The following is a 25,140-nucleotide window of genomic DNA, read 5'->3' as shown; positions in this document are numbered from 1 at the left end:
TTGTTCCTATTGGAGCAATCAATGGTAGGCTAAAGAGAACTTTCCCTAGGGAGGCCACTATTTCAGAAATACAGGGCCAGAGGTAAGAGGGAAGGTCAACTAGCTCTACCCAGACATGGCATTTGCTCATGAGTTCTTCTTTAATTTTCCTTAATGGTTGCCATTGAAGAACATGTACTACTTGTCCACACAGGATAACAGTAGAAGATGTCAAAAAGGATTTTTGATCATCCTCCTTGAAGAACAGTACCTCAAATAAACCAGAACCAAAGTAAAATATTTTATCGACCACAATACGATGAAATCCATGGTCAATGAATCCAGCAACCTACCTAATGCTGGGATTTTTCCCTGTAAAGTACAACACAACAGCTCTCCTTTGAAACACATAAACATGATTCCATACAATAGTAAATTTCAAGACCACCTTATGTTGCCCTTGGACTGTAGGGTCTACTATCAAGGAATCCTTTAATGCATCAGACATAGACACAGAATCAAACAATAAAGCTTCACCCCTCAAAATAGACGATGTGGTTCCCCTTGCTCTTTAGAATTGTTAGCACTTTGCTTTTAATTAAATTCATTGCACTTTGCACACCATAACTAGAATCCATAGCAATTTTCTCTTGAGAATTCATAAGACTTGGAGAGAAGCAGTAACACAAAAAGACTTCATCCATTAAATCTAGTTTTGTAAAATAGAATAAAGGGCAGAAGTTGGGCAATCAGTAGTCAGAAGAACAACAACCCAATCACAATGGGAATCAACCAGCAAATCAGGCCCAGCTCAATAGGGAGGCTAAAGGGAAAAGCAAAGCTAAGGATGAGGGACCAACAGCTGATCAGCAGCATTCCTTACAGCTTATTACCCTTAACAGGCGATTGAGACATTAGCAGACTCTCATAACCAGAAAATATATGGAGGATGATGATCTCCTATCTGATCTAGAATGCCTTCAAAGACTGTATGTCGGGGCCAGGAAAATGGTGGAGCACTGGAAATCAGTGGATTTTCATGATCAAGAAACTGGCCGTTAACTTGCGCATCCCAGCACAGTCCAGCTACTGGAAAGGGTCCCTGAATGGATAATCACTGCTGAAGAGAGAGTGACCAACCCACATTTGCAAAGATAGTCTACTGGAGATTGTCGCTCTCTCGCTCTCGAATTGGAACCTTTGGTGGGAAACAAACCAACCTACAAATGTATGAAGGATGTTAGGGAATAGTTGAAAGAGGTTTTGGAGCAGATACAAATTGCCAGAGGAGTCTTGGATCAAAGAGTGCGGGCCATTCTTGAAGATCAGACAGCCACTAGTAAAGGACCTCAGACTAGAATGTCAGTTGGAGATCAGGCAACTGCTCTCCGCAAACTATTTCAGCTAGTGAGAATAACTAGAAAAATGATGTTGCAAGAGAACAAGGCTGTTCTCAATTTTTCAGAATTCGTGCCTGATTCTCCAGTTCTCTTGTATGATTTTCCAGCAAGAGAGACATACCTGCCAAGATTTTTTCCAACACTTTATCCTCAACATCCAGAGCAAGTCGATCGCCTTACATACTTCAAGATTATTGATGAGCTCCAGAATTGGTATGAGCGATCGACTGTGGAATGGAAAACTTGGCAAACACTGTTCAATGATGCTCTCCAACTCAATGATATTCACGAGCTGAAAGAAGAGATGGAGAGGATCTGGATGTGTATGGGTCAGTGGTAGATTCATATCAGGGGACTGACCAAGATCACCAACCAATTGCTGCAACTTACTGTTGAGTCCTCTAAATTGCAACTAAGGCGGGCCTAGCACCACAGTATAGAGAGATGGCTGAGATTCTTTTTGAAGCTCGGGTCAAAACCAATCAGTCTCTTCCAAAAGGATGGATCCATACTGCTTCGCATTGTCACAAGCTGGCCAGAACTAGTGATCCTAAGTGGGAATGCTCTCTTATGAAGACGGACAGTGAATCAATCAATAATTACTACGGTAATTACCATGGTAAACCCAAGGCATATAAATAGGCCCCATTACATTGTAATCAGGTTAGCATAATCATGAGCATAGTCGGGTTAGCATTTTTGCGGCATTTGTACTTGAGTTGTCAATCATCGGTAGTTGTTGTCGGCTGTACTCTATCTTTCTGTTTGTAAGCCACATCGTACTCATTGTAATCTTTCATCTGTAATTCCAATCACGGTAGTATATTCCAATTACACTTACTCTGTATTCAGTACTCTGAATCTGAATCTGAATATTGATAGCCGTTTTTCGGCTCTCCATAATTGCCATAGTAAGTAACTCCACCATACCAAATTCACCCAAACGCTATGGCTATCCCTACCATTTCACTGTACATAGGCGTGTGTGAGTTAGGGGGCTTTTCCCATATCTTCTTAAAAACCCTCAGCTAGCTAGTCACTGGGCTAGTTGAGCCAAAAAAATAAAAAAATAAAAGTATATTATAGCTTCTTTGTGTGTAAATATTTCATTGTATATATGTCCTAAATATAGGGATTTTTTATAATTATTTTGGTATTTTATTTAAATATTTCTACTTAGGTGTGTGTTTTATTAAACCTATGTACACCTTCTTTCATCCTCTTACACCATAATTATATTTTTTGCCAATATGTACATACTCTAACCTCATATTTTTCCTTTATACAAATCACTCCCACATTTTCACCCTCACCCTCGTGAAAACAAAAAATTGATTTCTACTCATTGGTTACGTTTATTATATTATTTACTTGCATACCTTTTCCTCTTTCACCCAAAATAATTCAAGGAGGGACCATATTATATGATTCCAATATCTTTCCATATCCATAACTCCTCCATATTTTTATTATTATTTTTACTCATTATTCTAACACCATGTGCTCATTGAGCTAAAGTCCATGAATAGTCCATACACTAGTCCCACCATGTATATATTTCTTTATTCACCAATAATCCTCCTCCATGCATGGGTCAAGGGAAACTTGGATGCTTTGTATTATAATATGACAAAGGAGGGGCTCACTCTTGGATGCATTGTACAAATTCAACAAAGGAGGGGGCCACTAAAAGACTTTTGCAGGCATAAAAACAGGCTTTTTGGTGAGAGTTTTGGCACCTATCTCCACTCTGAATTTGGAGCAGTGGTCAAAAGAGAAAATGTAGCCCACGCTCTGAATAATCACCTCAAATTTTTTCATGATTTTTGGAGCTACCAACGGTGAGATATGATTTTTTGAGTGGACCCCAGTCTGCCCACTTTTCTCACAAGTAGCCCTTAGTCTTCTCTCACCCTTCCACACACCTACTCACTCTTACACATCCCTCCCTCTCCTTCCCTCACTTAAACCTGAAATTTCCATGGCTTCTCCCACCCTCTTCACCATTACCCTTCTCTCTCATCCCTATAGTTCTTTTATGAACCTCTACATACATACACCCTCTCCATGTCTCTCTCTATTGCTTCTATGTTACAATTTCATTTACCTCTCCTAAAAATATCTAAAATTCAGCATCTTAACCATGATAACTTCTGCAAATTGAGGATTTTTCATCAACAAATCCTCTTTTCATCGTGGTGGTCAACCGTGGCGGCGGCGTAAAGAAGCGAAGAAGAAGAAGAAGACCAGCGGTCATTTTTTCCACAATCTACACAAGGGTGAGTTCAAGCTTCTTCAAAGCTTCACCATCTCAATGATTCTCTTTTAATTCACCCCTCTTCCTTCATCAAATCAACTCATCCTACCCATTGTAAATGTATCACTAACAATTCTAGTGATTATTACCACTAACAACTAACTTCTCTTGTAAAAATGCACCCACACTATCAACATATGGAGTAGGCAACCGCACAAGTAAACCAAATTCACTCATTCCCATGGAAGTTTCTCTCCTTTCACCACATCAATAATTCTCTTACTTGAGCCCACATCCATGTGACTCAAGAGAAAAGAGAGACCCTATTCTCATTTGAAATTCATAAAAATTCATAATCCTTGATCTTTCCTAATAAAATTGATTAGGCTTAATCCTAATCAAGGCTTCTAAAACCTATAAATAGAACCCATTCCTCCTTGTAAAAGACATCACTATACCATTGCACACTAGATTGAGCGTACCACACGCCAGTTCTATCTTGGATGTAAAGAGAGAGTAAGCTTTTTATACACCGTCACCTTGGTGCATAGAAAATCTTGAGCTAGTTTGAGTGAGTGCGAGTAGAAGATATTCTTCCTACCATTGTTGTATCTACCCCAACATCAATGAATTGGTAGTTTTGGGTGCAATTCATGTCCAAAGGCTCACGCTTCTCCTCCAATTTGGCTTGGCAAACTCATTCAGCTTCATAAGGTGACTTGTTTCATTGAAGGTTGTTGTTTTGTTTCTTGTGATTCATTGGCTATTGTTTGGCTACCATTGTAAGAGGGTGGATGGTGAGAGGGCTCCCATAACCCTAAGACAATGTGCTAGTGATGCTATAACCAAATCTTGTCACTTGATTCCGCAAGCTCTAAGTTCCTTTTTGTGCAAAATATAAAGTTGAAGCTAAGTTGTACACCATCTCTCTCTCTCTCTCTCTCTCTCTCTCTCTCTCTCTCTCTCTCTCTCTCTCTCTCTCTCTCTCGTGTTTTAGTGTGTGAGAGTGTTCCATTGGTGTTAGGGTTAGTGTAAATTCCTTGCTTGTTTGTGGGTTGCTCTAACGATTCTCCTCTTTTGCGTCCTAGTTCGCTCTTAAACTAGGTGGTGCCCCTTGTGTAGTTGGGATTTGGTTATGGGTTTGTTGTTTTGGTTTGTGTTGTGTTGTGTCCCATCCCCATTGAGCAGCACGGGAGCCTTGAAGGGTGTCTAGAGGTTGCTCTTCTTGTTGGCCACCCCGGACCGCCTCAATATTATTCTCAGTACATAGTCTGGTTCTTATTCCAGTAGATAAATTCCAGTTCAGTTTCTGTTCCTCTCTCCAGTCTACTGTCTGAACTAATACATCACCAATAGCTGAAATCTTCTAACACTAGAATTATCTATCTCAAGAGATCAGCTCCAATTCCATCAACCCTTTGAACTGCCATGTCCCATACTTCTTTATCATTTCCACACATCTCTTGTACCAGATACTTGTGGGCGTAGGGAGTCTGCGTCAGCTTCAATTTCTTGCTTATAGTTTAGGAACTTATGAGTTGCACCATCATCCACTAAAATACGAATGTGTTGTCCATTAATAGTGCCATGCATGCGAATAAACTCATGGGGGCCAAAGGTGGCTGCATATTGAAGCAAGCACACAACACTTGTGCTTTTTATCCATATGAAGAACCTCTACAACACAATATTTAGGAGATGAATCTAATGTGAGGCATTGCACCCTGTGCATGGCCTTTTCTTTGCCTTGCGAAAGAGGACAATCCTTCTTGCTATGTTGGTTTGAAAGACATTTGAAACAAAAATTGTGTTTCTTTGCACGCTCAAAATCGGCAGTGCTAAGAGGCCCACGTGGAGAATCTCGTGATTGCTTAGGCTTCATAGCCTCTTGAGGGAGTGGAGAGGTAGATTGTCTCCTGTTCCTCTTGATTTTCTCTTTGCCAAATTGATCTTAGCAAAAGTATTCCTATAGTAGGGAACATTTCCCTTTTGGATGTTGGGTCCTTACATGAAGACAATAGTCTTTGTCAAGGCCCCTATTGAAACCCCATATCTTTTGGAATTTATGTAGACCTTCTAATTTTAATATGATTTCTTGATACTTAGAAAGATACTGAGTAAGAGAGAGGCCAGGCATGCGGCATGCATCCCATGCTAACCAATTCTTATCTTCTTCATTGGTTATTTCATTTGGCCCCAAGCCTTTGAGCCAATTGAGTCTATACGCACTTTAATCAACTTCACTTGTTCTCTTTTATATTCCTTGCACTTAAGTGGAAAACTTAAGATGGAAAAAAATTTAGAAGCTTAGAGATTACTTTTCTTGACATTACCTCTCGCTTGAAATCATAGTAATCCTTCACTATGGAGTAGGGAAAATATAGTCATAGCTATTCCTTTTAATTTGGGTAGATGATCCCTTTTTACCCATCAACATCCGTCCTTAGTGCTTGAGAGATGTGGGTGCCGCAAGCTTGTCTTTACTTAGCCCTTACATCTTCCAAACGAGAATGGCTAAGTCCCCTTGATTCTTAAGAGTCTAGGCTACTGCAAGCATGTAATGTATCAAGCCCCACTAATCATCTTCCATAGTGGATTGGCAAAGTCTATTAGGTTCTTGAGAGAAACGTGTCTGCCCCAAATAGTACTAATTGTATGCATACAATAGAAAAAACTTGTCAACATTAAGAAGAAATCATAGAGTCAAAACAAGGCAAAATTCTTTAGGAAACACATTGCTTGTTCGTACTTGGTTCTTACCTTTGACATGAGTCATTGTAAGCATTTACAAAGTTTAAAATATCCTTTAACTAGATGGCTCACATCCACCTTTTATCTTCAAAAAGATATTATTGAAATTTAATAAGATAACCTTACAACTTTGTACACCCTTTTAACATGTCATAGAATGCTCTCAAGCTGCAAGATCTCTTCTTTACCTTCAAATTTAGGTGAATCTTCAATTACTCGGTCTTTGGGTGGCTTTGTACTTATAAGGTTTAAAGGCTCCCATTTAAGGTTTTTATGAATGAGCCAAGTGCTAAGTAGCTTTAACTGATAAGCAAATTTACTAATTGGCTTTAGGACATGAAATGGTTCATAATATCTTTTTGATAGCTTAACTTGATATTGTTTATTACTCATTGGGAGTCCTTGTTTCCCTTTCCTGTTGCATGACTTCCGGTGTGCTTTGGGAAACTGAAGTATTACCCAATCATTCTCTTTGAAGGTCAAGGATCTTATATGCTTATCAACAGTAGCCTTTTGCTTTTGTTCTACTATGAGGGATATAGCTTCCTTAATATTGTTAAAAGATTCTTTTAATAGGTAGCCAATCCTCCTGCAAGAAATACAACTTGTCCAGTCTAGACCAAGAAGATTTGTGAGATAGGGAATGTAAGGTAAAGCCTGCCTGCTGGTTGCTATCTTCCCATGCATCAGTCATCATCCAATTAGCATTAAGTTGTTCCCAAGCAATAACTTCCCTTGCACAAATTACAGATTCTATGGATGTGGTATCCTCAACCTTGGTGACCATATTAAAGCCACCACCCAGAACTCCTGACTTCAGCTGAAGCTCCAAGCACCACTGCCACAATTGAGTTCTTCTATGAGCACAATTAGATGCACACACATTAATTAGATGAAGAGGTCCAAAGGAAGAATTAATCAAGAATATAGAGAATCTCCCAGATGGATGGTCCATCACCCATTGAGGGTTCATCTCTTGCTTAATGCAAGTTAAGACTCCTTTTCACCTTGAGGTTTTCTATTTCGTGTAGTGTGCAAGGAAGATGCATTTTTGAAAGAACGATTGGTGCTCAAAGTTGGGTGCATAATTATTGAGGTTGAAGATGCAATTTAAGCTTTTGCAAAGGTTAAGGTTTGAGAATTTCTGGTAGATTTGGATAACGAAGAAGCGGGTATGTTTGTAGATTGTATCATTTTAAATTGTAACATCGACACTCAAATGGCCTACCCTCTGTATTTCCTTGACATCCCACACATTACGTGGCAAATAGCCAAAATCTGCTAGTGTGCTTGCATACACACATATCGTTGTATTCCATCTTTACATTACCAAAAGACAAAGTATGATAGAGGGATCGAAGCAAACTCGATTGCTTTATCCATTATCCATACCTAATTCCCATGGGAGAGTATATCCCTATATTTCATCTTTACATTACCAAGGTCTATTAATGAGAATAGAAGAATACGCGTAATAGTAGACCGGCTCAGTCAACAAGGGAGTTTGATACCGGTCAAAAGTTGTATTAAAGCCCAGCATATGGCAACCCTCTTCATATAAAAGATCTTTAAGTATTATGGCTAACTAACATCCATAATATTTCAAAACCGATAGAGATCCAAGAATGACCAGTAATTTTAAAAAATGTCTCATAAGCTTTGAGAATCTGTATCTGGGTTGAACTTCTCCACAGCCTATCACCTACAAATGGATAGCCAAAGTGAAATACAAAACTCAACTATTATTGATGTACTCAAAGCCTATGTTATGGAATTAGATCAAAGTGATCAATGGGAAAAGTATTTACCCTTAGTGTAGTATGCATACAATAATACAGTCCATACTTCTATGGGAAAGGATCTCTTCAAATTTATTGAAGGAAGACCAAAACCCCCACTAATATTCAAGACAGTTGTGGAAAGTTCTTTGATGCTGATGAGTATTTTAGAGACCTTAAAGAATATGTTAACAAGATTAAGGAACATATATCCCTCATAGTACAACAAAAGAAAAAGGCTACTACTGATAAGCATAGAAGATCCTTGACCTTCAACGAGAATGATTCATGGGTATTACTTCAGTTTCCCAAAGCACACATAAGCCATACAACATGTAAGGGGAAAGAAGGACTCCCTAAAAGTAATAAAAAATATTAAGTTAAGATATCAAAAAGATATTATGGCCCTTTCCATGTCCTTAAGACAATGAGTAAATTGGCTTATGAGTTAAAGCTACTTTAGCACGTGGCTCATTCATAAAGCCTTTCATGGGAGCCTTTAAAACCTTATAGAGACAAGCCATCCAAAGACCAAGTAATTGAAGATTCAACTGAATTTGAAGGTCAAGAAAAAATCTTGCAGCTTGGGAGCATCGTGAAAGGTTTAACAAAGTGGTAAGGGTATTTAAAGGCATCTTATGTAAGGTGGATGCAAGGCATCTAGTTAAAGGATATGTTAAATCTTGTAAATGCTTACAATGACTCATGTCAAAGGTAAGAACCAAGTATGAACAACCATGTTTCTTAAATAATGTTTTCTTGTTTTGACACTATGGTTTCTTTTTACGATAAGTTCTGCTCCCCTAAGTTTTCAGTTATGATTGCTCCACGTACCAAGTTTTCCATTTTGAAGATTTTTGGTGAGTGTGGAAAGGGAACGCAGGAGAAGCCTCATGGGATTTTTTTGTGCATTATCTCTCATTCTCTCACTCTCTTATATGCCCAATGTGTTCAACCAAGTATTCTCTCTCTCTCTCTCTCTCTCTCTCTCTCTCTCTCTCTCTCTCTCACACACACACACACACACACACACACACACACACACACACACACAAACAAGGGAGCTTAAGAGATGGTCTTCTTGCTCAAGCACTTGTCTATCGATGCAAATCCAAGTAAATAGATCCACATAGCTCTTCTTCTTTTTATTTTTCTCTATTATTATATATATATACTAACATTTTCTAGAAAATAGAGAAGATGTGATCCTCATGTTGCAAAGGATAAACCCACATCTTTCTAGTGGAATCATCTACGAAAGTCACAAAATAGATAGCTTCTCCTAGTGAATGGGTCAACCTAGGAAAAAAAATGTTGCTATAAACAAGCTCCAAAGGCTATCAATGATTCCTATTTAATGGAGATGAGGTACTCGTAATTTCTTTACCATAGATGCAATGCTGACACATGGAAAAATGGAATAACTAAACACAGATACGTACACAAAACACACTAGTGTTTTCATTCCCTTTTGGCTCACATGGCTTGGATACTTATGTCACGACTCAGTTTGTTGGCTATGGATATGCAATCCTCTTTTACACAAAAAATTAAAATCAAGTAAAGCATTCCATGATTTTGACCCTTGAGAATCACAAGATTTCCCTTCTTGATTGACGATGAACCATTTCCAAAGGTGGTTGTGTAACCCAAGTCTTGAATAAGTAGTGAGAATGACCCGGGCAAGCATAGTGGGCTTTCAATCAAGCTTTACATCTTGCTAAAAGGATTCAAGAGCCGGGAGTTAGGACGTTCAAAAGTGGTAGGGTAAAAAAAGGTTTTGAGAAGAAAGTTTTTCAACTCCAAGAGAGATTTTCTTGAGGCAACTCCACATGGTATTCTTTTTAAACCCACATGAAGGGTGACTTCCATGATTTTGACTACATATATATAGGGTAATGACCCCTTCCATTAGGCAACATGGAGAGAGGGAGATGGAGCTCACTCCCTTGGTGAAAATGCCAGGTTCCTTGGGGCATTGTGTAGGTGGCAAGTGGCCTTTTCGAGTGTTATGCGGTGGTTTTGATGGTCGGAGGCCAATAAGCATAGAATATCCTTGACCTTCAAAGAGAATTATTGGGTATTACTTCAATTTCCCAAAGCACACCTAAGCCATGCAACATGCAAGGGGAAACAAGGACTCCCAATGAGTAATCAACAATATTAAGTTAAGCTATCAACAAGATATTATGGTACTTTTCATGTCCTTAAGCCAATTAGTAAAATGGCTTATGAGTTAAAGCTACTTAGCACTTATGTCATTCATAAAGCCTTTCATGGGAGCCTTTAAAATGTTATAAGGACAAGCCACCCTAAGACCGAGATTCACTTGAATTTGAAGGTCAAGAAGAGATCTTGCAGCTTGAGAGCATTCTATGACATGTAAAAAGGGTTTAACAAAGTGGTAAGGTCATCTTATTAAATTTCAGTATTATCTTTTTGAAGATAAAAGGTGGAATATGGGAGGCATCTAGTTAAAGGATATTTTAAACTTTATAAATGCTTACAATGACTCATGTCAAAGGTGAGAACAAAGTACGAACAAGCAATGTGTTTCCTAAAGAATTTTGTCTTGTTTTCACTCTATTATTTCTTTTTAATAAGTTTTTTCTGATTGTATGCATACAATTAATCATTCTTGTGGCAGACACATTTCTCTCAAGAACCCAATAGACATTGCCAATCCACTGTGGAAGACGATTAGTGGGGTTCGATACATTACATGCTTGCAGTAGCTTACACTCTTAAGCATCAAGTGGATTTATCCATTCTAGTTCAGAAGATGTAAGGGCTAAGTAAAGACATGCTTCCAACAACTAAGTATTTCAAACACTAAGGAAGGATGTTCATGGGTAAAAAGGGATCATCTACCTAAATTAAAAGGACTAGCTATGCCTTTATTTTCCCTACTCCATAGTCGAGGATGACTATGATTTTAAGAGAGAGGTAATGTCATGAAAAGTAATCTCTAACCTTCTAGAATGGTTTCCATCTTAATTTTTCCACTTAAGGGTGGGGAAAATAAAAGACAACAAGTGAAGTTGATTAAAGTGCGTATAGACTCAATTCGTTCAAAGGCTTGGGGCCAAATGAAAGAAGTCTATGAAAGAGCATAGATCAAGAAATGATAAATCTATCCTGAGCAACCTTGATCAAAGGTACAAGTCAAAGGGAGTTAATTATAGCAATTATAGGAGTCTAAAAATAGAAATTAACTATGTAAATTTTAAGTTGTCAAATTTACTCATTAGAATCTAAGTATGAAGATTCAAAATCCTTAGGGTAAAATTAAATCTTACCAAAGTCAATCTAAATTTAGCAAGTTTTGGGATCAACTTTATTGTACATCCAAAGGATTGTGCTAAGGTTTTTCAACGAGAGGTTAATCTATAAGGTTTTAAGGCTCCCATGAAAGGTTTTATGAATGAGCCAAGTGCTAAGTAGTTGTAATTGATAATTCAATTCACTAATTGGTGTAAGGACATGAAATGGACCATAATGTCATTAATTTTGATAGCTTAACTTAATATTGTTGATTACTCATTGGGAGTCTAGATGCCCCCGATCAACTTTTTTCACTGGAGTGGTTGGAGGGCTACATAAAAATATATTTGAAAAAGAAGCAATCTAGTGTACGATGCGCAACGGCCAAACAAGTTAGAGATCCAGACAAGAGCTATCACGATGGTAACATGGTAGATGCGGAGTGGGAGTGGGCAATGCAAAAAGAGCAATTAGGCTACAACAGGCTCATCCTATAGACAACAACGCGAAGCTTGGGCCATACAAACTCCCACGCACTATGGTTGGGGAGACAAAGTAGCTTGGAAGGACAATTATATAAGATTAGATCACTTACAACGTAAATCGGCGAATACAAAGAGCTAAGTTAATGATTTTTTGTTTTTATTGCTAGCTTAGTAAAATATCACTCTTAGTTGACCAACCAGAGAGATGGTCAAGTTTCGGGAGCAGTATAGAAAGTTTGAAACTTGGGAGAAAGGACGAGAGTAATACTATGTGCTAATATCCACCCAACCATGCTATCTTACAGCCTCCCTTTAGTGTATACTACTATTTGATCATGTCGATGGCCTTGCCTGTAGGCCCACGTCCCTACATTACCCCCCCCCCCCCCCCCCCCCCCCCCCCCACCCCACATTCCGGAACCTTCAGGAAAACCTTGTCTCTCTCTTGGAAAGTAGCAAGATGGCATAAACTTCTTATACAAACTTCTTATATCGATCTTGAGCTTGCATAAATTTTTTTCAAGGAACTATAAGCATATCAAAATGGTCTTGAAGAAAATCCTTCGATTGTTGTATCTTCTTTACTTTGCTTGTTGTATCTTCTCTGTAGCCAACCCCACCGTAACGAGTGATCTAGGTTGAAAACCATATAAAAGCATAAATAGACTAAACCCTGTAGTCACACGCTTTGAACTATGATAAGAAAATTCCAATATAGGCAAGTACTCTTCCCAATTGGTTTGCTTATTACTAATGTACACTTGTAGCATACCCTCTAGCACTTGATTAACCCTTTTGATTTGATCATCTGTTTTGGGATGATCAGTCATACTAAGATTAAGTGTAGTTTTCAATTTTTGGAATATAGCTCTCTAGAAGTGATTATCAAACTTTTGATCTTTGTCACTAATGATACTAGCTGGAAGACCATAGAGTCTATATATATGCTCTATAAATAGTGATGCTAATTCAAGTGTCTTAACCGTAGTCTTAGTAGGAATGAATTGATACATTGTTGTTAGAAGGTCTACAATTACCCATATCGCATCATGGCCACGAGTTGTATTAGGTATTCCTACTACCAAATCCATAGAGATACTCTCCCACTTACCTTGTGTAATCATTAATGATGTAAAAGGCCACCTACCTTGAGGCGTTGTGCCTTATTAACTTGGCACTGTTGGCAGTTTAGTACGCACTCTTGAACATCGTGATGTAAGCCTGGCCAATAAACATGCCGTCAAACTAAGGTATACATCTTATGAATACCTGGATGACTAGAACTTGAACTATCGTGACACTCAAATAATATTTGGCACCTAGCGTTTGAGCCCTTTGGCATGCATACTCTAGCCTTGTGGAGTAAGTAGCCATCATTAATGGAAAAACTCTTCCATCGATTAAACTCCTCCTCAGTAGGGGTGGAGCTATGGGTGTTGGACTTTTTATCTGCACGTGCAGAAATATGTTGATCTCACCGTACAGAGGCATGTGAGTGTAAGGGATCCGTTCTTAAAATTGCACTCCACAGTTTAGCATATGTTTGGCCTTGTGCACACTTGCCACGTAATGAATCCAAGAATTCACTCTTTAGTTCTGTGAAAGCAAGTGAATTAATCTGATACATCTAGCTTAGTGCATCCGCTACTACATTATATCGCCCCTTGCAATATCATAGCTTACAATCATAATATTGAAGGATCTCCATCTATTTAGCTTTGCGACCCTTCAAGTCTATTCGAGTATTAAACCATTTTATACTCTCATGGTCAAAAACTACTTAAAACTCGGCACCATATAAATAGTGTCGCCATTTTTGTAAAGCGTGAACTATGGCATAGAGCTCCCTCTCATAGACATAATAATTCTGTTGAGCTCTATCCAACTTTTTACTTTCAAAGGCTATAGGTCTTCCCTCCTAAAGAAGTACCGTACCAATTGCTTTATCACTAGCATTAGTCTCTACCACAAACAACTTAATTAAGTGGGTCAACAATTGCTAGGATGGGAGAAGTGGCTATAGATACCTTGATCTGTTCAAAACTATGTTGTTGGGTGTCTTCCCAGAAAAAGGTCTTACATTTTTCATGGCATAGAGCTCCCTCTCATAGACATAATAATTCTATTGAGCTCTATCCAAGTTTTTAGTTTCAAAGGCTATAGGTCTTCCCTCCTAGAGAATTACCACACCAATTGGTTTATCACTAGCGTGAGTCTCTACCACAAATGAGTTAAGTGGGTCAACATTTGCTAGGATGGGAGCAGTGGCTATAGCTACCTTGATCTGTTCAAAACTGCATTGTTGAGTGTCTTCCCAAAAAAAGGTCTTACCTTTGTCTTTAAGTTAATCCATCATAGGAACATCGATTCTGGCATAATGACGGATATATTGTCGATAAAATCTAGCCATGTCTAAGAAGATTTGAAGGTCCTCAACCATGTTGGGATGGGCCATCGAAGAATGGTAGCAACTTTGTCAGTGCCCATCTTGATGCCAGAATAAGAGATCACATGACTGAGTTAATGTATCTCTTTATTAAATAAATTTCACTTGCTTGGCTTAGCATACATGCTGTGAGTTTGTAGATGTTCGAAGACTAATCGCGCGTTAGTGTTCTATATGCTCATCTTTAGTCTTATTGTAAATGATAATGTCATCAAAGAAAACCACCACAAATTTTGCAAGATAGAGATGTAAGACACTATCCATGAATGTCATGAATGTAGCTGGAGCATTGGTTAAACAAAAATGCATAACCAAAAATTCAAAATGGCCGAACCGTGTTCTAAAGGTAGTTTTAGAGATATCTTTCAAAAGGATACGCACATGGTGGTATCCTGAACGAAGATCTATCTTTGTATAGTATCTTGCCCCATGGAGTTGATCAAACAACTCATCCACTTGAGACAGAGGATACTTGCTCGATCTTGATGGTTATGGTGTTTAATCCGCGATAATCTACGCACATGTGCATAGTACCATCTTTCTTTTTTACCAATAGAATTGGCGATGCGTAAGGCGAAGTGCTGGTTCTAATGAAACCACGGGAGAGGTAGTCAGTCAACTGACGCTCAGTCTCCTTGGCCTCACTTGCACTCATACGATAATGTGGTCTACTCACCGGTTTAGTTATTCCTTTAATGTCTATTTTACAATAGTTGCACGTTGCTCAATATAATTAAAATTGAGAGCCCTTTGCTCTTTAGAATTGTTAGCACTTTGCTTTTCATTAAGTTCATTGCACTTTGCATACCATAACTAGAATCCATAGCAATTTTCTCTTGAGAATTCATAAGACTTGGAGAGAAGCATTAACACAAAAAGATTTCATCCATTAAATCTACTTTTTGTAAAATAGGGATCTTGGCTATACATATAAGAGGTGCATATGCTATGTTTCTCTCTCTCTCTCTCTCTCAAGTAATGTAATGTAGCTGTGTGGATCTCGAATTTAGTGGCTGCCCATTCTCGAACTTCGGCGGCCGATTTACCTTTGACAAAAAAAATCACTTCATGGGAGGGGTAAAATGGAAACCACAACAGCCATTTATCGATAGGCCTTTAAAATAGTTTTCAGGATTGCCGTTGCCGGCGGACGGAGTGCAAGCTCCCTCCATTGCTTGCGGCCGAAAACTAGCTGTTGCTTGAGACTAGCTGTTGGTGGCGATCGGGTTCGTTCATGGCAACGCACATTCCTGCGAGAAGGCTTGAATTCGGAGCATGGCTGGAGGTCCACTTTGCTGCTGCAAGCCCTCGTCTCCCTCTACAGTCTCTCGGCTCGCAAAACCCTCCATGTCTTTTGCAAGCGTTTTTCCCTCTATGAACCCCAAGACATCATCCCTTTGTTTTCACATGTGTAAATGATGATCTGCCCTCCAGCTTCCAATTTTCCATGTATAATTACTATTGCACTGGCATTTATGATGTTAATTAATATCAACCTTCTTAATTTTGATGCCATTGTTAAATGCACAGATTGACCAAGATCGATTGTCGGCTAACTAATAACAACCATCAGATCCTCCAAGTAGTAGCCTCTTGCAATCTTACTAACAAACTAGTACAACGGCACCTCCTTAGGCGGTGATATGTGGATCTACTTAGCTTATATATGTCAACATTATCTACATGCAATGCCTTTGGCCAAACTGGAGAAGCAACCATGAAAGACATGGTTATTACAAACACACACACACACACACACACACAGAGATAGAGACATAGAGAGAGAGAGAGAGAGAGAGAGAGAGAGAGATAGATTGATTTATCGTCCCACTGAGGTCACATATGACCTATGGGACCAAAACAAAAAAACATTACAACGATTCCTCTGTGCATCATGCAAGGTGCGTCTGTAGATAAGGCACTGGTCAACAACCCATGCACGGCAAAAATTAGGGCTCAATAGCAGCCACATTCCATGTCCCTAGCCGAAAACTAGCTGTTGCTTGAGACCTTTCTATAGAGGAATTAGTATCTAAGCCTATAAGAGGTGGTCACCTGATATTGTTTTTTTCATCATATAATAGACATTTTGTGATTGAGACATTATTGGTATCATCATTTGCCGGCAAAGTGTAGGCACATTTACTAAAACATGATTTGATTATGCACATGGAGGATCATATGATGATTAAAATAAAAATAAAAATTGATGATATTTTTGGAGGCGTTGGTGAAGGATTGTATGCATGATAGAATTCTTGATCAATTGTTTCTGGTTCAAAGAATTTAGATAGAACCTATGGTGCATGGTTTGTAGCATTTATATGATTGATTATCTTTTCTTCAAAAAACAAATCTTATATTTTCTCCCCATTTGATGTGGGTGTATTATGATCAACTTTATGTGCCTGTTTTCTACCATTGACTATGAATACTCAAGAAAACTTGCGGGCATGGACTATTAGGTTCCATAGATTTTGAACACCCCAATTATTTGTGATGAGTTTGTAAAAATTCCCATGATGTAGGGTGATAAGCTCAACATGATGCCATGTGATACAATAATGCATGTGGTATAGCATTTTCATTGTGTATCTTCCTTTAGAAAGCACATGCTATGTACATATAAGGGAAGTTGCATAATGTTGAATGTGAGCTAGTGGACTGTTTCATATGCCCAAAGGTGTGGTGTCTAAGGTGTTTCTTAGGTAGACGTGACAATTGAGGTGTATGAATATAGGGAGGTTGATTACTAGAGAATTTTCTAGGTTTAATTCATTTTTCTCCTACTCCTTTCTCTAAATAACACTTTGGGCTCTCGTCTTGCACATCTACATGTTGTGGTGCCAAGAATTAACGGATATTAAGCATGTTCATAGATAATTCTGGATAGCCTCGGAATTTTTTGTTTGAAGCTATCATGGATACTATATGCTAAATTTCTTGCAATGTTCACTCTATGGTAGATTTGGAGTTATGTGTTGAAGGTGTTGTTTACATATGTGTTGAAGGTGTTATTTACATATGCATGAAAATTGAGAGAGATATGTTGCACAAGATTTTGTTACTATGGTAAAGGCTCACGTGATCGATTCTCGGTAACACACCAATTACACTAGCCGTATCTCTTAATCATAATAACAAAAAAGAATAAGGGAGTACCCACACTACAAGAGGTTGTGTGCTCTTGTGACTCTGTTAGCGACGGAAATACATTGGGTTTTTATAACCCTCGACGTCGCTAAGACCGTCGCTAACAACGTCGATACAGGAACGTCGCTATAAGCGTCGCTATAGTTCTTAACCCGGCTAGGCGGATGAATGACTTTTATGCTAGTGTAATGTAACACATATATTTTGATACTAGCATTATTGGCTTAATTACTGCACAAATATCTTAGAATGATAAACTTCTGATGACCTGATGGCTTGGAGTCATCTGATTTAACTTGATATGCTAAACTTAGCATGGAGTTTTATCTGCTGATTAGATCTCCATTTGAACAAATAGGTGCCAAGTGATATTATTTTCTTTTGTAAAATTTGAGACTAATTCTATTTTAAGATGAGGTTATTTGAAGATAAGTTTCAAACTCTGAAAACCTTGGACAAACCTAGCATTTTTGGGCTCAATGGAATTTCATACTATAATTTTGTTGAAGAAGGAATACACTTCCTAGATTCAAAAAGCTGCTTGTTCTATGTCGATAGGTCTGAGATTTCTTACTAAAACATGATTTTTTATCATATGATGATAAAAAAAGAGAAACTTAATGATATTTTTGGAGGGGTTGGTGAAGGATTGTATCCATGATAGAATGCTACTAAGATCAATTATTTCTACTTCAAACAAATTAGATAGAACCTATGGTGAATGCTTGTCGCATTTATATGATTGATTATCCTTTCTACAAAAAACAAATCTTATATGTTCTCCCCATTTGATGTGGGTGTATGATGATCAACTTTATGTGCCTGTTTGCTACCTTTGACTATGAATACTCAAGAAAACTCGCGGGCATGGACTATTAGGTTCCATAGATTTTGAACACCCCATTTATTTGTGAGTTTGTAAAAATTCCTATGATGTAGGGTGATAATCTGAACATGATGCAATGTGATACAATAATGCATGTGCTATAGCATTTTCATTTTGTATCTTCCTCTAGTAAGCACATGCTATGTACATACAAGGGAAGATGCATAATGTTGAATATGAGCTAGTGGACTGTTTCATATGCCAAAAGGTGTGGTGTCTAAGGTGTTTCTTAGGTAGAAGTGACAATTGAGGTGTATGAATATAGGGAGGTTGATTAATAGAGAAATTTCTAGGTTTAACTCATTTTTCTCCTACTCCTTTCTCTAAATAACGCTTTGGGCTCTCGTCTTCAACATCTACATGTTGTGGTGCCAAGAATAAATGGATATTAAGCATGTTCATAGATAATTCTGGATAGCCTTGGAATTTTTTGTTTGAAGCTATGATGGGTACGATATGCTAAATTTCTTGCAATGTTCACTCTATGGTATGTTTAGAGTCGTTATGTGTTGAAGGTGTTGTTTACATATGCATGAAAATTGAGAGAGATATGTTGCACAAGATTTTGTTACTAGGGTAAAGGCTCACGTGATCGATTCTCGGCATCACACCAATTACACTAGCCGTATCTCTCAATCATAATACAAAAAAAGAATAAGGGAGTACCCATACTTAGAGCTGACACTACCAACTTGTTTTGTTCTCTAGCTCTCTCTCTCTTTCTCTCTCTCTCTCTCTCTCTCTCTCTATGAAATTGAACATTTCCCTTTACAAGAAGGTAGTTTAGACAAAAGTTACACCAAAGAAAGAACTCCCATAAGGTACTCACTTTACAACAACAAAGGACACATTTTGGCACCCAAGTGTAGACATTGTATTATTTATCTCACAAGACTGCGCGCTTGGGGAGTTAAACCAAAAATTAGACAAGATGCATGAATAGAGTAGTTGGGGTTGAATTAGATAGTGAAAATGGCTCGGGCCACCCTTGCCATAGCCACCCTTCTTATGGTGGTAGCTGCCCTTCTTCTTGTAGTGAGCGTGATACCCTTTATTGTAAGGGTAATGAACTTTCTTAGCCAACCAATCTGCCTCCTCACCTATTTGTGCCCCTACCCTAGCCGCTAATTATTACCTCGATTCCTTCACCTCAGCATTAGCAATGTTGCTCATGTATGGCACTAGCATCACCATCACTATAACGAGCATGCACATTACTTTCTTGGATGCCATGACTAGTACTTGACGTTACTCTCTCTCTCTCTCTCTCTCTCTCTCTCTCTCTCTCTCTTAAGTGAATATGTCTTTTTGGTATATATTTACATCTTCTATATAATCCACATACATCTTTTCCTCATATCATCGTGATTAATAGAGACTGCCTCATTGAAAGACCATAAGAAAAAAGACATAGCATCATCATGAGAGGACACCAAACCAAAAGTACACATAAAATTAGCTATTTTGACTCCCCAAGTTGATTGCCACCAAAATTCAGCCTACTTCCACCATTTAGCTACCACAACACAATACCAAAATACACGTGTAACAGTTTCAACTTTCCCACATCTTGGACATTTACCATCTCCAATTTGTTTTTTAAGCATTACATCAGTAGTGGGGAGCCCCCCCAATATACCTCTCCACCAGAACACTTTAAGTTTGAAAATAATTTTACAATCTCAAATTCTTATAAACACTTGAGACCACACACCTTGTCATTGTTCACATGCCGTATTTTATTACATCTGTCCTGTGTTGTCCCTGGAGGAAGAAGGCTCTATGGAAGTTCTTGGTTTGGGCAGTCCACTAGTTCTTTTGTGAATCAGCAAAGGCCGAATCTCTGAACCTGTCTTGGTCTTCAGTGTTGATAGGAACTTGCAGATTGTTGACAGAGGCACATAGCATATGCCAAGAAATTCTGAAGGAATATTGCAATCCAAATTGTCTTGTAGTTGTCAAAAAAGATTTAAAACAGGCCTTAGAGTCCACAACGTGACCAATGAAGCAGATGCCCTTCTTGAAAAGAGAGAGGTACTTTTCCCCTAAGGCTTTAGCAAGAAACTTTCTGAATACATAAATCCAAAAGACATTTTCAACAGATAAAGAACACCCCGTATATCTCATTCTACCCTGCCAGATCAGCACAAGAAGCACTTGCTTTCAGGACACAACCAACATATTTGAAATGTCATAACCTGTTTTGATAGGTGCAGTAGTAAAATATTTATCCCAATCAGACAATTCCAGTAGCCATGAAAATAGCAGACAGAAGCTCTCACCATGGCCCACATATATTTTTCCCAATCTTGATCAGGCTGCAGCATATACTTTATGAAGGTTTCCCTACTGGCAATAGCATGCAGGCCCAGATTCAGAATGCCATAGCCCCCCATGTTCTTAGGCAAAGACAACACCTCCCAAGCCACCCAAACAGATGATGCTTTCTTGTAATTCCACAAGAATTTGTTCATGATAGAGTTAAATGACTTCAAATTTCTCTTTGCCCATGGAACACAAGGCTTAAAGGTAGTAATAAGGCACCAGTATGGACTGAATAATTCTCAGTCTCACATGGGGAGGCCATTCCTCACAGTGCCATGCAACAATCTTATAGTACACCTTCTTAAGGACCCACTTTTGCAAGTCAGCCTGAGATGCATTCACACCAATGGGGTACCCCAAATGTCTAAAGATATGCCCTTTTGGTAGCCTCCCCCCACATATTAGTGCATGAAAATTTTCAGCAGTGACATCTATTAGAGTTGAATTTATTCAATGCATACATACACCTTGACACATTCACATTATTGGCCTTAAAAAAAACAAAGGTGTGATCAGCAAAACCTTGCCCCAATATTTGACCAGAACTTGTAGATAGACCCTGGAGTACTTGCTGCTGGGCCAAGGAGTCAAGATAAAAGAAAAAGGGATGAGTGGCCACTGCAAACATCAAGGGACTAAGTGGACAACCTTGTCTAACAGAGTGGCTGATTGGAATTTCCTTGGACATTCTCCATTTATCAGCAGTCTAGACCATGCATCTCTACCCAGCTCTACCCAACATGAATATGTAGTTTATGATTCTTGGCCCAAACCCCATCTTCTCAAGAATTTTGGCAATGAAGTCCCATTGCCTGTGTCAAAGGCTTTCTCATAGTCAACTTGTAGTAGTTCCATGTCTTGCTTTGATCTTTGAGCATGCTCAATGCCTATCTGAACTGATAGAATATTATAAAAAATAGACCTGCCACTAATGAAACCAGTTTGAGCCTGCGGATAAATTTTCTAAGGAGGGGATTCAATTTGGTAGCCACTGCTTTAGCTAGCAGTTTATAGAAAATGCCCATCATTGTTATGGGTCTCCAATGCCTGAATTGATTTGGGAAGGTTTGTTTAGGAATCAGCTCGATAAGGCCCTGTTTCAAACAAGGATCCATGTACTGAGCAGACCAAGAGGAGTTTATGAGACACATGATGATGTCCTTGAGATCATTCCAGAGGCAACCATAAAATCCTTGGAAATACCACAAATTCCACGTATTTTTTCATTTCCCAACTTTGACAGTGCATATCTGATCTCAGAGATCTCAAAGGGTAGCTCCAACCTCTTTGCATTAGCTTGCTTAGGAGATGCATCCACAGTTTGAAGCACATCCCCAATAGAAGATTCCCCATCACAAATGACTTTAGCCTATCCATTAAGCAGTTGAGTATATAATTTCTCAAAAAAGTGCATCATCTCTAATTGCTTCCCTTGCTTCCTGCAATTCTACAAGTTGCCTTTGACACATTGCAGAGACTTTGGCATGTTGAGCCAGATGCTCAATTTGTGTTGAGCCATCTTGCCCTTTTCCCTTTGTTTGTTAGCAGCCCTTTTCCCAGATCTTCTGATAATGTGCTGCAGGTGAGAGCATATATGCATCAAGACATGTAGTGGATGAGACAATGCAGTTTGATTTCTTTTAATCATGCTCTTAACCTCTTGGAAAAAGTTCTTATTAGCTAACGTATTATTGTTAATCATAAGAGGATGTTTAACACCTTGATTAAAGGATCCAGCAATAATGTCAGATAAGGTGCATACCACAGGAAAATGATCAGAGAGAAACATTGATACATCAACCACACATTCTTTTTTAATAGGTAGCCAATCCTCCTGCAATAAATACAACTTGTCCAGCCTAGACCAAGAAGATTGGTGAGAGAGGGAAGGGAAGGTAAAGCGTGCTTGCTAGTTGCTATCTTCCCACGCATCAATCATCATTCAATTATCGTTAAGCTGTTCCCAAGCAATAACTTCCCTTGCCCAAACTACAGATCCTATGGATGTGGAATCCTCAACCTTGGTGACCATATTAAAGTGACCACCCAGAACTCCTGACTTTAGCTGAAGCTCCAAGCACCACTGCCACAACTGAGTTCTTCCTCAATAAAAGCAACATCCATATTACTCTTCACTAGCCAAGAGTTAAAGGTGAGTGATTTATTGGGGTCTTTAATCCCCCTCACGTTCTCACAGGATATGATCATGGGGGTGTGCTAACAACTATCTGGGTATCATCATCCATATCTTGCATGTTTATTTCCAAGTTCATAGTACGAGGGTCTCTCTAATGCTTCTGTTGGTATTCCTTGACCAGTCCTTCTACTGCTACTAGTGTGTCAGGTGAGGGCAAGTCTTGAAGGATGTGATAGACACTGGATAAGGTGTAGCCTGAGGCTAAATTTCTAGGTTTGACTTTTTTTTGGAGGGAGGAGCTTGAAATCCCTCTGAATCTATCTGTCTTTTCTCTTTCTTCCCCCCTCTTGGATTTCTGGAAGAGGAGGGTTGAGATAAAATAAATTTGGTATTGACTGAAGTGCCCGGGGGGCGAGTATACATAGGAGTTTTAGGAGCAATGAGGGGGAGCATTTGGTTCAGAGGCAGCCACAAAAACTACAGCAATTGGGGAGGTTACAATGGGTTTACCAAAGATTTTATTTCTTGGGACTAGATTCTTGCTACCTGGGTAAGATGGTATGAGTTCAACTGAGCCATGCTTTAGTGTAGAACAATTCTTGGAGAAGTGCCCTAACTTCCCACAGTGGAAGCAGGAGCTAGCCAAGTTTTCCCATTTCAAATACAATACCACTTTGACCACATCCTCCATTTCAATTTCCAATGTTGAGGGGAACACTTTATCAGTTACCCAAAGCACACATGCTTTGTTCCTATTGGGGCATTAAATGGTAGGGCTAAAGAGAACTTTCCCTAGGGAGGCCACTATGTCAAAAAGACAGGGCTAGAGGTAAGAGGGAAGGTCAACTAGCTCTACCCAGACAGGGCATTTGCTCATTAGTTCTTCTTTATTTTTCCTTATTGGTTGCCATTGAAGAACATGCACTACTTGTCCACACAGGATAACAGTAGAAGATGTCAAAAAGGATTTTTGATCATCCTCCTTGAAGAACAGTACCTCAAATAAACCAGAACCAGAGTAAAATATTTTATCGACCACAATATGAAGAAATCCATCGTCAATGAACCTAGCAACCTCCCTAATGCTGGGAAGTTTCCCTGTAAAGTACAACACAATAGCTCTCCTCTGAAACATATAAACGTGATTCCATATAATAGTAGATTTCAAGATCACCTTATGTTTCCCTTGGACAGTAGGGTCCATTGTCAAGGAATCCTTTAACGCATCACACATAGACATATAATCCAACAGTATAGCTTCACCCCTCAAAACAGACGATGTGGCTTCATCATTACAGTGAAGCTTAAATGCCTCTTGTAGAGACATGTTCTATTGCTCAAGAAGGGATGTGCGAAGTAGACGATGTGATCTCTATCTTCCTAGCAGGTTGCATGTAGGGGTGTGACGTATCACCAGCAGTAGGAGCTTGGGCACAGGGAGAAAGAGAGGTCATTTCTCTGTGCAAGCAAGATGCCTCTCGAGCAAGGCACGTCATCTCTCTTACTCTCTCCTCTCTCTCCCTCTCTCTTCCTCTCTCTCTCTCTCTCTCCCTCTATCCCTATCTCTCTATCTCTCTCTTTCCCTCTATCTTCTCTTTCTCTCTCTCATCGCACTAACACACCCTTCAAGTGGTATGAGAGCCACATCAATGGCATGGTGGCTGTGAGAGCTTGAGACAATACCTTGCTTACTCTTGGCGGTGGAGAGATCAAGAAAGCTTAAAATCTTTGTGAGAACAAATTGAGAGCTTATGAGCTCATGGAAGAGTGATGCTCTTGTGGAAGCTCAGAAGAGAGTGTGTAGGGGAAGGTGCCTTAAAATCTATGTGTGCACAATATAACTATTCGCCAAATTAATTTTCTTCCTGTAGATTGTAGAAATGAAAATTTTGTCCTGTATTTTTCCCTATTTGAACGTGATGTAAAAATTCACAATAGAAAATTCTTGCCAATTCCTTACCGTTTTCCTAATTTTCACCTCGAGGTTTTCTATTTCGTGTAGTGTGCAAGGAAGACGAACGATTCATTCTTTTTGGTAGATTTGGGTAAAGAAGAAGCGGGTATGTTTGTAGATTGTATCATTTTAAACTGTAACATCGATACTCAAATGGCCTACCCTGTGTATTTCCTTGACATCCCACACATTAGGTGGCAAATAGCCAAAATCTGCTAGTGTGCTTGCATACACACATATCCTTGTATTTCATCTTTACATTACCAAAAGACAAAGTATGATAGAGGGAAGCAAACTCCATTGCTTTATCCATTATCCATACCTA

The sequence above is a fragment of the Adiantum capillus-veneris genome, chromosome 6 (assembly GCF_014529385.1).
Source record: "Adiantum capillus-veneris isolate H3 chromosome 6, ASM1452938v2, whole genome shotgun sequence".
NCBI classification, from domain to species: domain Eukaryota; kingdom Viridiplantae; phylum Streptophyta; class Polypodiopsida; order Polypodiales; family Pteridaceae; genus Adiantum; species Adiantum capillus-veneris.
The sequence above is the reverse complement of the archived record's forward strand: the minus strand, read 5'-3'. Positions refer to the sequence as shown.